The following is a 12,969-nucleotide window of genomic DNA, read 5'->3' as shown; positions in this document are numbered from 1 at the left end:
GGGCCCCGATAGGTGGAGTTATGGCTGAGAAAGACGTGACTGGGCGGTGGCAGACCGGGGCGGAGCTTGAGGCGACCCTGGCCCAATTGAAGAGCAGGGCGGAGAGGAATGGTGAAGTGGGACGGGATGGCAGCAAGAAACTCTTGAGTTACAGGATTGTGGAAGGTGATCGAAGCCCCGCCCACATTCAGAAACACACCCACTGTCTTCAGCTGAGGGGGCACAGAGGGGAGGAGCTCACAGCGTCCATCAAAAACAGTGTGAAATGCAGAGCCACACCTCTCAATCCACCAGCCTCGACCATCAGATGGTGAGATCACACCTGAGAAAGAAATGTTATCAACAGAGTTTAATGGCAGTACAAGTTTGAAATCAATGAATCAATTCATAAAGGTCCTTTCACATGATTCGTATCAATCTTCTTCAACACATTGAACACTGTGGAGTGAAGCATCAAGCTGTTAGTTTACATATTGAGTATGTAAATACAGACCTGAATGTTTGGCCAAAATGTCCTGTTGTGCATATTTAGCATGTTTTCTTGTGTTACTGTGGCGGTAACAAACCTCAATACTCAAGGGGGCGACAGAGATTCCTTCAAATGTCTAGTTCCATTAAACTAGATTCAGGTTAGTTGCTATAAATATATCAACTTTAACTTGCTTGTTCAGCTATAATCTTTTCAAACTGTAGCTCTGCCATGATTTGAGTTGACTTGAAATAGAAAACACACCGTAGAAGCGGACAGTTCACACTAATGTCCATTATAGCGCCCCTTGTGGCAACATTGAGAATGTAATGCATACTTGTGTTGTGTTTTGAATTGCAGTCTGACACATTTTTAAACACAACTACGCACAAAATAGAGCTTGCATAAGTTTAATACTTTAGGCCAAAGTATACTTTGGTTTTCCATGTTCTAGTACGTCTTGCGGACAGTAGGCATTATGCAAAGTTTGTCATTAACACATTTGCGTTGGTTGTCAAAAGAGTATACTTTAAAATGCTATGTGCTTGACCGAGATGGAACAGCACACGGAAAAACAAAGTACATGCAAGCCTTTCAAGTAGGTATAACTGCAGCCCGGTGATCTCCAAATAGGGGTGGAATCTCTAAAAGAGGGCAGTGCAACTTTAGAAGCGTGTGGAGTTACACCAGAAGGGGGTTGGGCCAGCTCCAAAAGGGGACGACACTTCCACACACGGTTAGGGTTAGGGAAAGGTTTAGGTTAGGAGATTGGCCTGCAGCTATATCCTTCTCAAGCCTAAAATTTAGGGTTTGTGCAAATCAGCTGCTGTTCTCTCACCTATTCTATAGAGGGTGCTGTTGCAGACGTCAACCTCCCAGTAGTACTGTCCTCTAGAGACGGCGACACTCCCACACACTTGAGGAAGTGGACAGAAGTCGCAACCCTGATCGCTGGGGTCACTCGGGAGGCATGTGTGACCTTTGAAGGTTATGGTGAGGGCGGAGTTTGACAAGTGAAGCATTGAATCAGAGCAGGATGAATCGAGGCTAAAGATCAGACCTACAGAGAGGAGTATGTTCATAGGGTTTGTTCAAAGTGGCATACTACATACTATTTCTGAAAAGAAGTAGTTTGCAGTGTGTATACTGTGCACAGTACGTGAATTTAAGTATGCATGGAATACCTGGATAACCTACTAAATTTGCCAGAATGTGAAATACAAGACAATGCAATTGCATTTAGTTTGACCTTCCATTTACATTGTGATGAGTGAAGCAGAAGTAATATCGACTGTGATTTTAACATCTCTTGCTCGACCCACTATTTGATCAGACCGTCAGAAGTTTAGACACAAAACTGGATTTAAAATGCAAAATAAAATGCAAAATAACTTCAAAATAACTATTTTCAAGATGATAACTGGACGCCATTCACCAAATTAAACATGCAACACAGGTCATGTGATAATATAGTGCACAACTGCATACTGCTCACATACTATTATTTTTTTTAAAATATATAATAGACAGTAAGCTATGGCATAGTAAGTTTTGTTCAGAATAACATACTGTATGATATGAGGTTCATGCAGTAAATAGTATGTTTACTGTGTATAATAGTATGCACATTTTCTGTATGCATAAAATAACCAGTATATATAAAATACTTCCTATATTTCCCAAATTGTGCAGTATATAACCAGTGCGCACTGGTTTGCAGTTGCATACTAGTATATTGCAGAAATCATATTAGCGTTGCTAACTGTCCTGTAGTAGCAGGGACATCCTGTATTTTGGGCAAAATGAATTTGTCCGATATTAAAGCAAAAAACAAAAAACAAAAATAAAAACGTTCGAAGGGGGCCATCCTTACCCCCTGGTAGGATGGCGAAATGTCTCGTACTAAAGGCATTGTGTCCTGTATTTATGCAGGAAAATGCTGAATCACCCGTGTTTGCATGGCTAAAAGTTGGCAACCCTACTTACACACTCACACACACACACACACACACACACACACACACACACTCACACACACACACACTCACACACACACACTCACACACTCACGCTTACACACAGCTCAGCGAGTATTGATGCTGACTATCACCCCTGGAGTTGCGAGTTTGAATCCAGGGCATGCTGAGTGACTCCAGCCAGGTGTCCTAAGCAACCAAATTGGCCCGGTTGCTAGGGAGGGTAGAGTCACATGGGGTAACCTCCTCGTGGTCGTGATTAGTGGTTCTTGCTCTCAATGGGGCGTGTGGCAAGCAACCAAATTGGCCTGGTTGCTAGGGAGGGTAGAGTCACATGGGGTAACCTCCTCGTGGTCGTGATTAGTGGTTCTCGCTCTCAATGGGGTGTGTGGTAAGTTGTGCGTGGATCGTGGAGAGTAGCATGAGCCTCCACATGCTGTGAGTCTCCGCGGTGTCATGCACAACGAGTCATGTGATAAGATGCGCAGATTGACGGTCTCAGAAGCGGAGGCAGCTGAGACTTGTCCTCCATCACCCGGATTGAGGTGAGTAACCACGCCACCATGAGGACCTAGTAGTGGGAATTGGGCATTCCATATTGAGGAGCAAAGGTGATAAAAAAAAGAAAAGAAAAGAAAAAGAAAACCTTGCTGTTGTAAACTGTATCACACAATGTAAAGTGCTTGACCTTTGATTTCCAGTGTGTCATGTGTTAGTAATGTAGCATACTGTTATTAGACACATTCATTGCTGCATACCGTTTCGCATAGCCTACTATTTTGTTTTAAAGTAGGCAGTATATACTGTGCAGTGTGTGATATATGTTCCATTCTGCCCTACCTGACACAGACTGTTCCATTTCTTCTTCAGAAAGATCTACACTGCCATCTAAAGTACAGACAAGAGAAGAGAAGAGAGAACAGAGAACAGAAATAGAAAAGTTCTTATGAAGAAATCTGCAACCCGTGTTTTTAAAAAACAGTGGCTTCAAGATTTACGTTTGAGGGATGACTCTGTGTGATTTATGTTGGTAAACAAAACATGAGAGTCTCTTCCAGCAATGTTAACCATAGACCTTATTTTACTGACACATCAAAAACATTTAGGGAACCCATGGCTCAAAATTATTTTCTGGGTTTGAGGATTTTTATTCAAATGAACAGCTTTATTAAACATGTAATATAGTGAGGTCATGTGATTGTAATGTAGCACACTACTGTTTGACATGTTTTCATTGCATAGTGCATACTATTTCATGTACTGTTTTATAAAATAGTATGCAGTGTACACTGCTTATTATGCAGTATTCAGTCCTGCACTCACCTGTCTGCCATCTCTGTTCCTCGATCTCCCTCCTCACTTTAGGGTCAAAGGTCACCGTGGGGTCAAAGGGCAGGCAGGTCGTAGAAGATGACCAATCAAAGCAGGGCAGCTCAACGCTGTGGCAACAGTTGGGACAGAGCACAGCGCAGATTGAATGTGAGGCAGATGACACGCCCCTAACTCCACCCTTACATCGGTCGAGCCGCGCCCCTCCTGTCAGACAGCGACCACACAGTGTGTGAGAACACGGCAACATCAGAGGAACGTCAAAACAACGATGACATAACGGACAGACGGTCGAATGTGTCTCCTCTTCTGTGTGCTCATCCTCAGGTAGATCTTCCAAATGATGTCCGTGTGTCATAATTCACTAATGATCCATGAAGAGCTCAGATCCAGAAAAGATCCTCAGTCTGAAAGATCCATCATGTCCAGTGGCATCACATTTGCTAATCAGAAGAACACAGAATTCCTCGAGCACAGACGACACAGATCTCTCTCTGCTTGTCTCTCCTCCCGAAATCCTTCAGCTCACTCGTGTGCTGCTGCTCAGTAGATATAATACAGTCAACAACCAGAGAAACATTAGAGATAGAGAGAGAAATAAAGAGATAGAGAGAATGAAGAGAGAGAGAGAGAGAGACTTCCTTTATTAGCCTTTCCAATGCTTGTGGTTGCCATGGTGACCAGCCCTGCACCCCATATACAGAGACAGAGATACACTTAAAAACAGACAGAGAGAGAGAGAGAGAGAGAGAGAGAGAGAGAGAGAGAGAGAGAGAGGGAGGCTGTGATTGAACCACATTCTGCACAGTAACATTTCAAACAGTAGGACGCTACATTGTTGACACATGACCTCATAATCTGTTACATGTTTAATTCAGCGAGTGGCATCCAGTTATCATTATTGAAATAAAAACATTGTTATTTTGCATTTTAATTCAGTTTTGTGTAAAATATCTTTCCTTTTGATTTCAAGAAATGAGTCTAGAGAGAGATTTACAGATGCACAATACTCATACAGCATACTACAGTACTGCATACTGAGTATGGTAGTATGCTATTCTGAATATTCATACAAGTGTCTGTCTGAACATCCACAATAAACTGCTGTGTCATAACCAACACAACACACACAATCACCATTAAATAATAAAATAAAATAAAATAAATTATATGACAAATAAAATAAGAATTTGATTGCATACAATATTTTTCAATTTTAAAAAAAATTAAGACGAAAAAATAGCTAATGTTTAAATTAAAATAATGAATAAAGATGATGAAGCAGCACATTTATAATTCTGACCCCATCATCAAAAAATGAAATTAAAATAAAACAAAACAAAAAATAAAAAGAAAACATAAAATGAAATAAAATTACATGGCACTGGGGGACTGGGTATTCAAATCCAGGGTGTGCTGAGTGACTCCAGCCAGGTCTCCTAAGCAACCAAATTGGCCCGGTTGCTAGGGAGGGTAGAGTCACATGGGGTAACCTCCACGTGGTTGTGATTAGTGGTTCTCGCTCTCAATGGGGCGTGTGGTGAGTTGTGCGTGGATCGTGAAGAGTAGCATGAGCCTCCACATGCTGTGAGTCTCCGCGGTGTCATGCACAACGAGTCACGTGATAAGATGCGCAGATTGACGGTCTCAGAAGTGGAGGCAACTGAGACTTGTCCTCCATCACCCGGATTGAGGTGAGGAACTGCACCACCACAAGGACCTACTAAGTAGTGGGAATTGGGCATTCCAAATTGGGGAGAAAAGGGGATAAAAAATAAATAATAATAATAATAAAAAATTACATGGCATTGCATGCACAATAAAATAAAATATTTTAATATTTTAATATGTTAGATTTAACAGCACAGAAGATCATTCATTTACACTGATACACTGCAGATTTATGAGTGCAAACTTTATGCGCGTTTTATTTATTTATTTTTTTTACGTCTTTAAAACAGCGAATTTAGCTTTTATTCCTGCTGAAAATTATGAAGTTCACAGCAGAGTGCGCGTGTGTGTGATCTCACACACTCACGTCTCTCCACGCGCACGCGCACGCACACGCACACACACGCGCTGCGTAACGGCGATCCGCGTGCACGTGATTTATGAGCTCTGCACAGTTTGGAGATTGAGATTGGAGCTCTGCACAGCTGCAGATTCAGCTGAGCGCCGGAGTTTGTGACGCACCTGAGCGGATCTCACGCAGGTGGACGCGCCGAGTATGTGCGCGTGACGCGGACATGCGCTGATAAGAACTTCATCACATTTAATCTGCTGCTGAGATGGGTTTGCAATGCGTGTAGAAATAGCTAATAATGTCTAATTATTTCTATCTCAAATTCTTAAATCTTCCTCTGACCTTAATCAAAACCCAGTAGGCAGATAGTACCAATTCTGCAGCATTGTTTCTCTTTTAAATTAGTTGAATCCAGCAAAAAATAAATAAAACATTACAACAAATCTAATTTCATAATTAGTAGGACAACAAACACTCTTCAGAAAATTCATTGCATTTTCTCATGTTTTGTATCTGGAGTTTCTGAGACCCCATAAACAAGTATGTAACATCATAAATCACAAAGTCATAAAGTGTCAACCTGGTACTTCAATAGAAAGTAATGTTTTTGAGCTATTAAAAGAACTGTGAGACAGAATGTTATTAGGGGAGTCAAGACACCTGACATCTTTATTCTTGACCTGGAGTAACATTTACATTTAGTCATTTATCAGACAGTTCTATTGCAAGCCACTTTCAAATGAGGAACACAAGTGAGAAACACAACTTCACTGTGCAAACAAGATTAAATCGTGTGCAAACAAATGTTCAAGAACAATAAAACACCAGTAAAACAGGTGAACACTGTATACATTATTCATTAAGACTTTCATGTCCAAACCCGGTTGGCTTCCAGTTTCCCACAAGTGCCTTTGTCATATTTCTTATAATAGTTTGATTGTTTGCAGCATTGCAATAAATTTGGAAAGTGAGCTCATTTACAGTTTTTCTCGATTGCTTAAACACTTCTTGAAATTATGCCTCCTTTTCTCGAAACACTAAACAAATCCATAACTTCTAATCCAATTCCCCAAACTTCCTATTTTCAGGTCAAAATGAATCTCTCCACTGAAAACCATTCAGTCTTGCTGAAAAACCAAACTTTGCCCTCAGACATGACACACAAGCCCTCAAAAACACACTACAACATAGTCTTACACATTGGTGAGATAAATTCAAAACAATACTATAAAAACCGGTAATAAGTTACATTGCTTGTGGTTCTCCCCCTCAAAAACCTTTTCACATGAAGAACACAACAAAAGACACAAATGTATACATTTGCACATTTTTTTATTCCTTAATGTACTGTACAGTACAATACACCAAACAACAACAACAAAACAATTATTCTGCCCCAGCATCCCATCTTTGGTCTGGGACAGGCCAGAGAATCTCGTCAACATCACAGGCTATATTGGCCCTTGTCAGGCAGTGGGGGTAAAGTGCTCTTGCATGCCTGATCCACCCCTGGCACGCATCGACTGAAATGTCTAGGCAGGCTTCTTCCATGGCCTGGAGGAGATGAACACGGATGTGAGGTTCTCGGTCATACACTTTCCACCGCCATGCCGAAAAAAACTCCTCTATCGGGTTTAGAAAGGGAGAGTATGCAGGCAGAAAGATGTTGGAAAACCTCGGGTTACTGGTAAACCAGTTACAAACCAGAGCAGCACGATGGAAGCTGACATTATCCCAAACAACAACGTAGCGAGGCTGCTCTGGTTGTGCTGGCTCCCTCATAGTCATACCATGGACAAGGACATGGTCAACTAGAGTGGCACAAATTTCATCCGAGACTGCTTGTCTCCTTGCCCTTCCCCTTCCTTGTCGTCGTCGTCGTCGTTGTCCTCTCCGGTGTCCTCGACCTCTTCTTTCATGTCTGTCTGGATCCATTGTTCCAAAACTGAATGAACTGACTCGGCCCATTTTATCTATCTATTGAAGGTTCTGATTGGTGTGTGATCAATTTTGACTTTTAGTGTTTCCACCTAAATGGGTGTGCTTTTTGATAAATGGCGTTATGGATTTGAAATTTTAGTTCAAAAGCCTGGTTAAAGTGTTTAAGCAATCGAGAAAAACTGTAATAAAACCCAAAATGAGAGCTGTCATTGATACACTATATTGCCAAAAGTATTCGCTCATCTGCCTTTAGACGCATATGAACTTAAGTGACATCCCATTCTTAATCCATAGGGTTTAATATGACGTCGGCCCACCCTTTGCAGCTATAACAGCTTCAACTCTTCTGGGAAGGCTTTCCACAAGGTTTAGGAGTGTGTTTATGTGAATTTTTGACCATTCTTCCAGAAGCGCATTTGTGAGGTCAGACACTGATGTTGGACGAGAAGGCCTGGCTCGCAGTCTTTGCTCTAATTCATCCCAAAGGTGCTCTGTCGGGTTGAGGTCAGGACTCTGTGCAGGCCAGTCAAGTTCTTCCACACCAAACTCGCTCATCCATGTCTTTATGGACCTTGCTTTGTGCACTGGTGCGCAGTCATGTTGGAACAGGAAGGGGCCATCCCCAAACTGTTCCCACAAAGTTGGGAGCATGGAATTGTCCAAAATCTCTTGGTATGCTGAAGCATTCAGAGTTCCTTTCACTGGAACTAAGGGGCCAAGCCCAGCTCCTGAAAAACAACCCCACACCATAATCCCCCCTCCACCAAATTTCACAGTTGGCACAATGCAGTCAGACAAGTACCGTTCTCCTGGCAACCGCCAAACCCAGACTCGTCCATCAGATTGCCAGATGGAGAAGCGTGATTCGTCACTCCAGAGAACGCGTCTCCACTGCTCTAGAGTCCAGCAGCGGCGTGCTTTACATCACTGCATCCGACGCTTTGCATTGCACTTGGTGATGTATGGCTTGGATGCAGCTGCTCGGCCATGGAAACCCATTCCGTGAAGCTCTCTACGCACTGTTCTTGAGCTAATCTGAAGGCCACATGAACTTTGGAGGTCTGTAGCGATTGACTCTGCAGAAAGTTGGCAACCTCTGCGCACTATGCGCCTCAGCATCCGCTGACCCCGCTCTGTCATTTTACGTGGCCTACCACTTCGTGGCTGAGTTGCTGTCATTCCCAATCACTTCCACTTTGTTATAATACCACTGACAGTTGACTGTGGAATATTTAGTAGCGAGGAAATTTCACGACTGGACTTGTTGCACAGGTGGCATCCTATCACAGTACCACGCTGGAATTCACTGAGCTCCTGAGAGCGGCCCATTCTTTCACAAATGTTTGTAGAAGCAGTCTGCATGCCTAGGTGCTTCATTTTATACACCTGTGGCCATGGAAGTGATTGGAACACCTGAATTCAATTATTTGGATGGGTGAGCGAATACTTTTGGCAATATAGTGTATGAGAGGTTTATATGCATGACCTATATCAGATTCATGTGCAATGATCTTTCGCATAATGAATGCATGCTACTCATTTTACAAGATGCTTTGAGTATTTTAAATGTCAGAACAGACGATTTATCATATGCATTTACAATGCCGCATGCAACTGATAAACTCAGTAACCTTATACAGTTAAAAAAAAAACAACATTTGCATGCTAGTGAAATTCCCCGTTTGCTGTCAGGTAAGAAGTGATCTTCAGGATATCAGGGCATGTTGAAACAGAGCCCTTTTGCTGCCTGACACATGATATAAAACACTGCCTTTTATCCGATATGAACAAACATGCGTGAAGGTTAGTTTCCCCTCGAGGTATTTATAGAACGTTTATCGTGGGAAAAGTAAGAGTAAGTATTTTGCTGATTGACACAATGGATTTCAAACAGGTTTTGGATCTCAGTAATCCTCTAGTTCATGGGTGAGTCCTCAATTGAACCGGCTGAAATCCAGTGGTGTGTAACACTAACACAGCTCTGTTGGATGAAGCACCCACACCCCTAATTCCTGTAGTTTCAATCCGATGTGCACAAGTAAAAGTCTAACAATGCAAAGTGTGTTGATTTTCACCCTCTGATAAAATCTTCACGTATTAAAGGGTGGCTTTAATAATAAATATGACTAACAGCATGTGGCAAGTATTTGCTTCTGTAATTATTTTGTATTATTTATACTACAGAATGTAGTTTAAAAATGGACACAAACATTCATAAACCCATTACGTAAGGTCTGACACACAAAGCGAAGTGTGCATGTGACTGGCAAAAAGTGAGGTTTCCTTTGTCATGGAACAGTGCCCGCCCACTTTTTCCAGCTGTCTTGGTTCTGGAAGTATTTTTCCCATTCTTTTTTTCCACAGGGATTTAATAAAATCCTTCATTAAATAGTTGTAAGCATGAGGTGAATCACAACATTACAAACTTTAATTTGAAGCAAAAAATTACTTGAAAATCAGACAAAAGACAAAGATACAAAACTGTGTACTTACTGTCTTTATTGAATTAACTACAATCCCATGAAGCATTGCGAATGATGCAATCAAATTAAAAACAATGAAACAATTTGTAATTTAAAGTTGTTGATTACAAGTATAGAAACAATACACAAGTATAGAAGCAAAATATTCAGATATATAGTCAGATAGATAGATAGACAAACAGACAGATGGATGGACAGACAGACAGATAGACAGATATATAGACAGACAGACAGACGAACAGACAGACAGATAGATAGATAGATAGATAGATAGATAGACAGACAGATAAATGGATGCACAGAAAGACAGACAGATAGATATATAGACAGACAGACAGACAGATAGATAGACAGATATATAGACAGACAGACAGATAGATAGACAGATAGATAGATAGGCAGACAGACGGACGGATGGACGGACGGACAGACAGATAGATATATAGACAGACAGACAGACAGATAGATAGATAGATAGATACATAGATAGACAGACAGATGATGGACAGACAGACAGACAGACAGATAAATAGATATATAGACAGACAGACAGAGAGACAGATAGACAGACAGACAGATAAATGGATGCACAGATAGACAGACAGATATATAGATAGATATATAGAGAGAGACAGACAGACAGATAGATAGAGAGACAGACAGATAAATGGACGCACAGACAGACAGATGCACGGATGGGCATGCAGACAGACAGACAGACAGACGGACGGATGGATGGATGGATGGACAGACAGACAGAAAGTTAGAGAGAGAGAGAGAGAGAAAGAGACAGACGGATTGACGGACAGAATGATAGAAAGACAGACAGGGAGGCAGACGGACAGAGAGAGAGAGAGAGACAGACAGACAGAAATATAGACAGACAGACAGACAGACAGATAGATAGATAGATAGATAGAGAGAGAGAGAGACAGACAGAGAGACAGATAGAGAGAAAGACAGATGAATGGATGCAGAGACAGACAGACAGACAGACAGACAGATAGATAGATAGATAGATAGATAGATAGACAGATAGATAGATAGATAGACAGACCACTTTCCTATCACATGTGACCAATTCATTTTAAAGAACCGACTTAAATGAGTGATTCAACTGACATCTTTAGTTCTGATTCAAAACTGGCGATAATAAACACCATTTTGATGCATGATGTAGCATCATACAATGTATGAATATGATTGTATTCATGCATTGTAGCTTTTTTCAACACTACACATTACCAAATCAAAAATATAGCTTCGCTACTGAAAAGCTACTTGATTTAAAAACTAGTGAACCTACCGTCTCGCTACTCAGAAATGTAGTTAAGCTAATAGCTTCGCTAATTGTAGCAAAGCTACTGCCCATCACTGCGGACGGATAGACAGAAAGATACATTATGTAGACAGACAGACAGACAGACAGATAGATAGATAGACGGAGTTTGGTGGATGTTGTTTGAAAACTCCAGGAGTACTTACAATTGAAAAGTTTAGTCTTGGTTTATGGATTCTGGAAAAACCCTAAACAAAGTCTGTAGAATAACAGTGTATTGACTTTGTCAAGCCAACATAATGAGAGTTTAGAATGAGGGTGAGAACATGCAGACAGAATTTTCCATTTTGATTGAACTATTCCCTAGTAAAAAGAAATTTAAATGGATTTAAATAAATAAATAAAATAAAACAAAATTGTATTCCCACTACTTAGTAGGTCCTCGTGGTGGCGCGGTTCCTCACCTCAATCCGGGTGGCAGAGGACAAGTCTCAGTTGCCTCCGCTTCTGAGACCGTCAATCCACGCATCTTATCACGTGACTCGTTGTGCATGTAGGGTTGCCACCTTTGAAGTTTTAAAGTAAGGGACACTTAAATGTTAAAAACATATTTATTAAAATTTTTTCGATTATTTGTCTTCTTTTTTTATGTATACATTTTGGATGGTTTATAAATATTTGTTATTTTTTCTATCATTTTTATTTATTTTATTTGTTTATTTTTGTCCTTCACCTGTACTTGTCTTTATGGTTGTATTCATACATTGTTTGATCTTATTGAACATGTATATAGTAAAAACCACCATTTGTGGACTTTTCAGATGGCCCCGTACCCACCGTAGGCACATTTTCCAACTTATATCAATGTTAAATTGCCGATCTGGAACGATTTCACCGTGACACCATCTGACCAGCTTAAATACTGGACAAATCAATACAGGGCGCATTGTTTTATCTTTAAATACGGGACGATCCCGGATTTTATGGTGCGGGTGGCACCCTGTGTGCATGACACCGCGGAGACTCACAGCATGTGGAGCCTCATGCTACTCTCCAAGATCCACACACAACTTACCACACGCCCCATTGAGAGCGAGAACCCCTAATGGCGACCACGATGAGGTTACCCCATGTGACTCCACCCTCCCTAGCAACCAGGCCAATTTGGTTGCTTAGGAGACCTGGCTGGAGTCACTCAGCACACCCTGGATTGAACTCGTGATTTAATGTATTTACTTTAAGAGTTATAATGCTGTTAATAATGAATGCTGAAGATGTTTGTTTCCTGTAAATAGTGTTTGATTAATGCAGCAGATACAGTATGTGTATAAAACATGTAAACTTTGTTTTTGTGTATACAAAATGTTTTCTTACGAAGAAACCCCCAAAACCCCAAAATTGAATTTCTGTCATCATTTACTCACCCTCATGTTGATTCAAACTGATTTAAAAAAAATATTAAAGAAAAA

General features: G+C 41.0%; 1 protein-coding gene across 1 annotated transcript in view; it reads left to right on the top strand.

The window, feature by feature from the left end:
• LOC127429940 (uncharacterized) overlaps window positions 1–9,184 on the top strand; it is a 97,806-nt gene extending 88,622 nt beyond the window's left edge. The window contains exon 3 of the mRNA XM_051679323.1: window positions 8,798–9,184. The gene's annotated coding sequence lies outside the window, so the exon portion shown is untranslated. The remainder of the gene's footprint in view (window positions 1–8,797) is intronic.
• Window positions 9,185–12,969: the final 3,785 nt, after the last annotated feature.

The sequence above is a fragment of the Myxocyprinus asiaticus genome, chromosome 39, assembly GCF_019703515.2.
Source record: "Myxocyprinus asiaticus isolate MX2 ecotype Aquarium Trade chromosome 39, UBuf_Myxa_2, whole genome shotgun sequence".
NCBI classification, from domain to species: domain Eukaryota; kingdom Metazoa; phylum Chordata; class Actinopteri; order Cypriniformes; family Catostomidae; genus Myxocyprinus; species Myxocyprinus asiaticus.
Note: the sequence above shows the minus strand (reverse complement) of the source record. Positions and strands in the feature narration are given on the sequence as shown.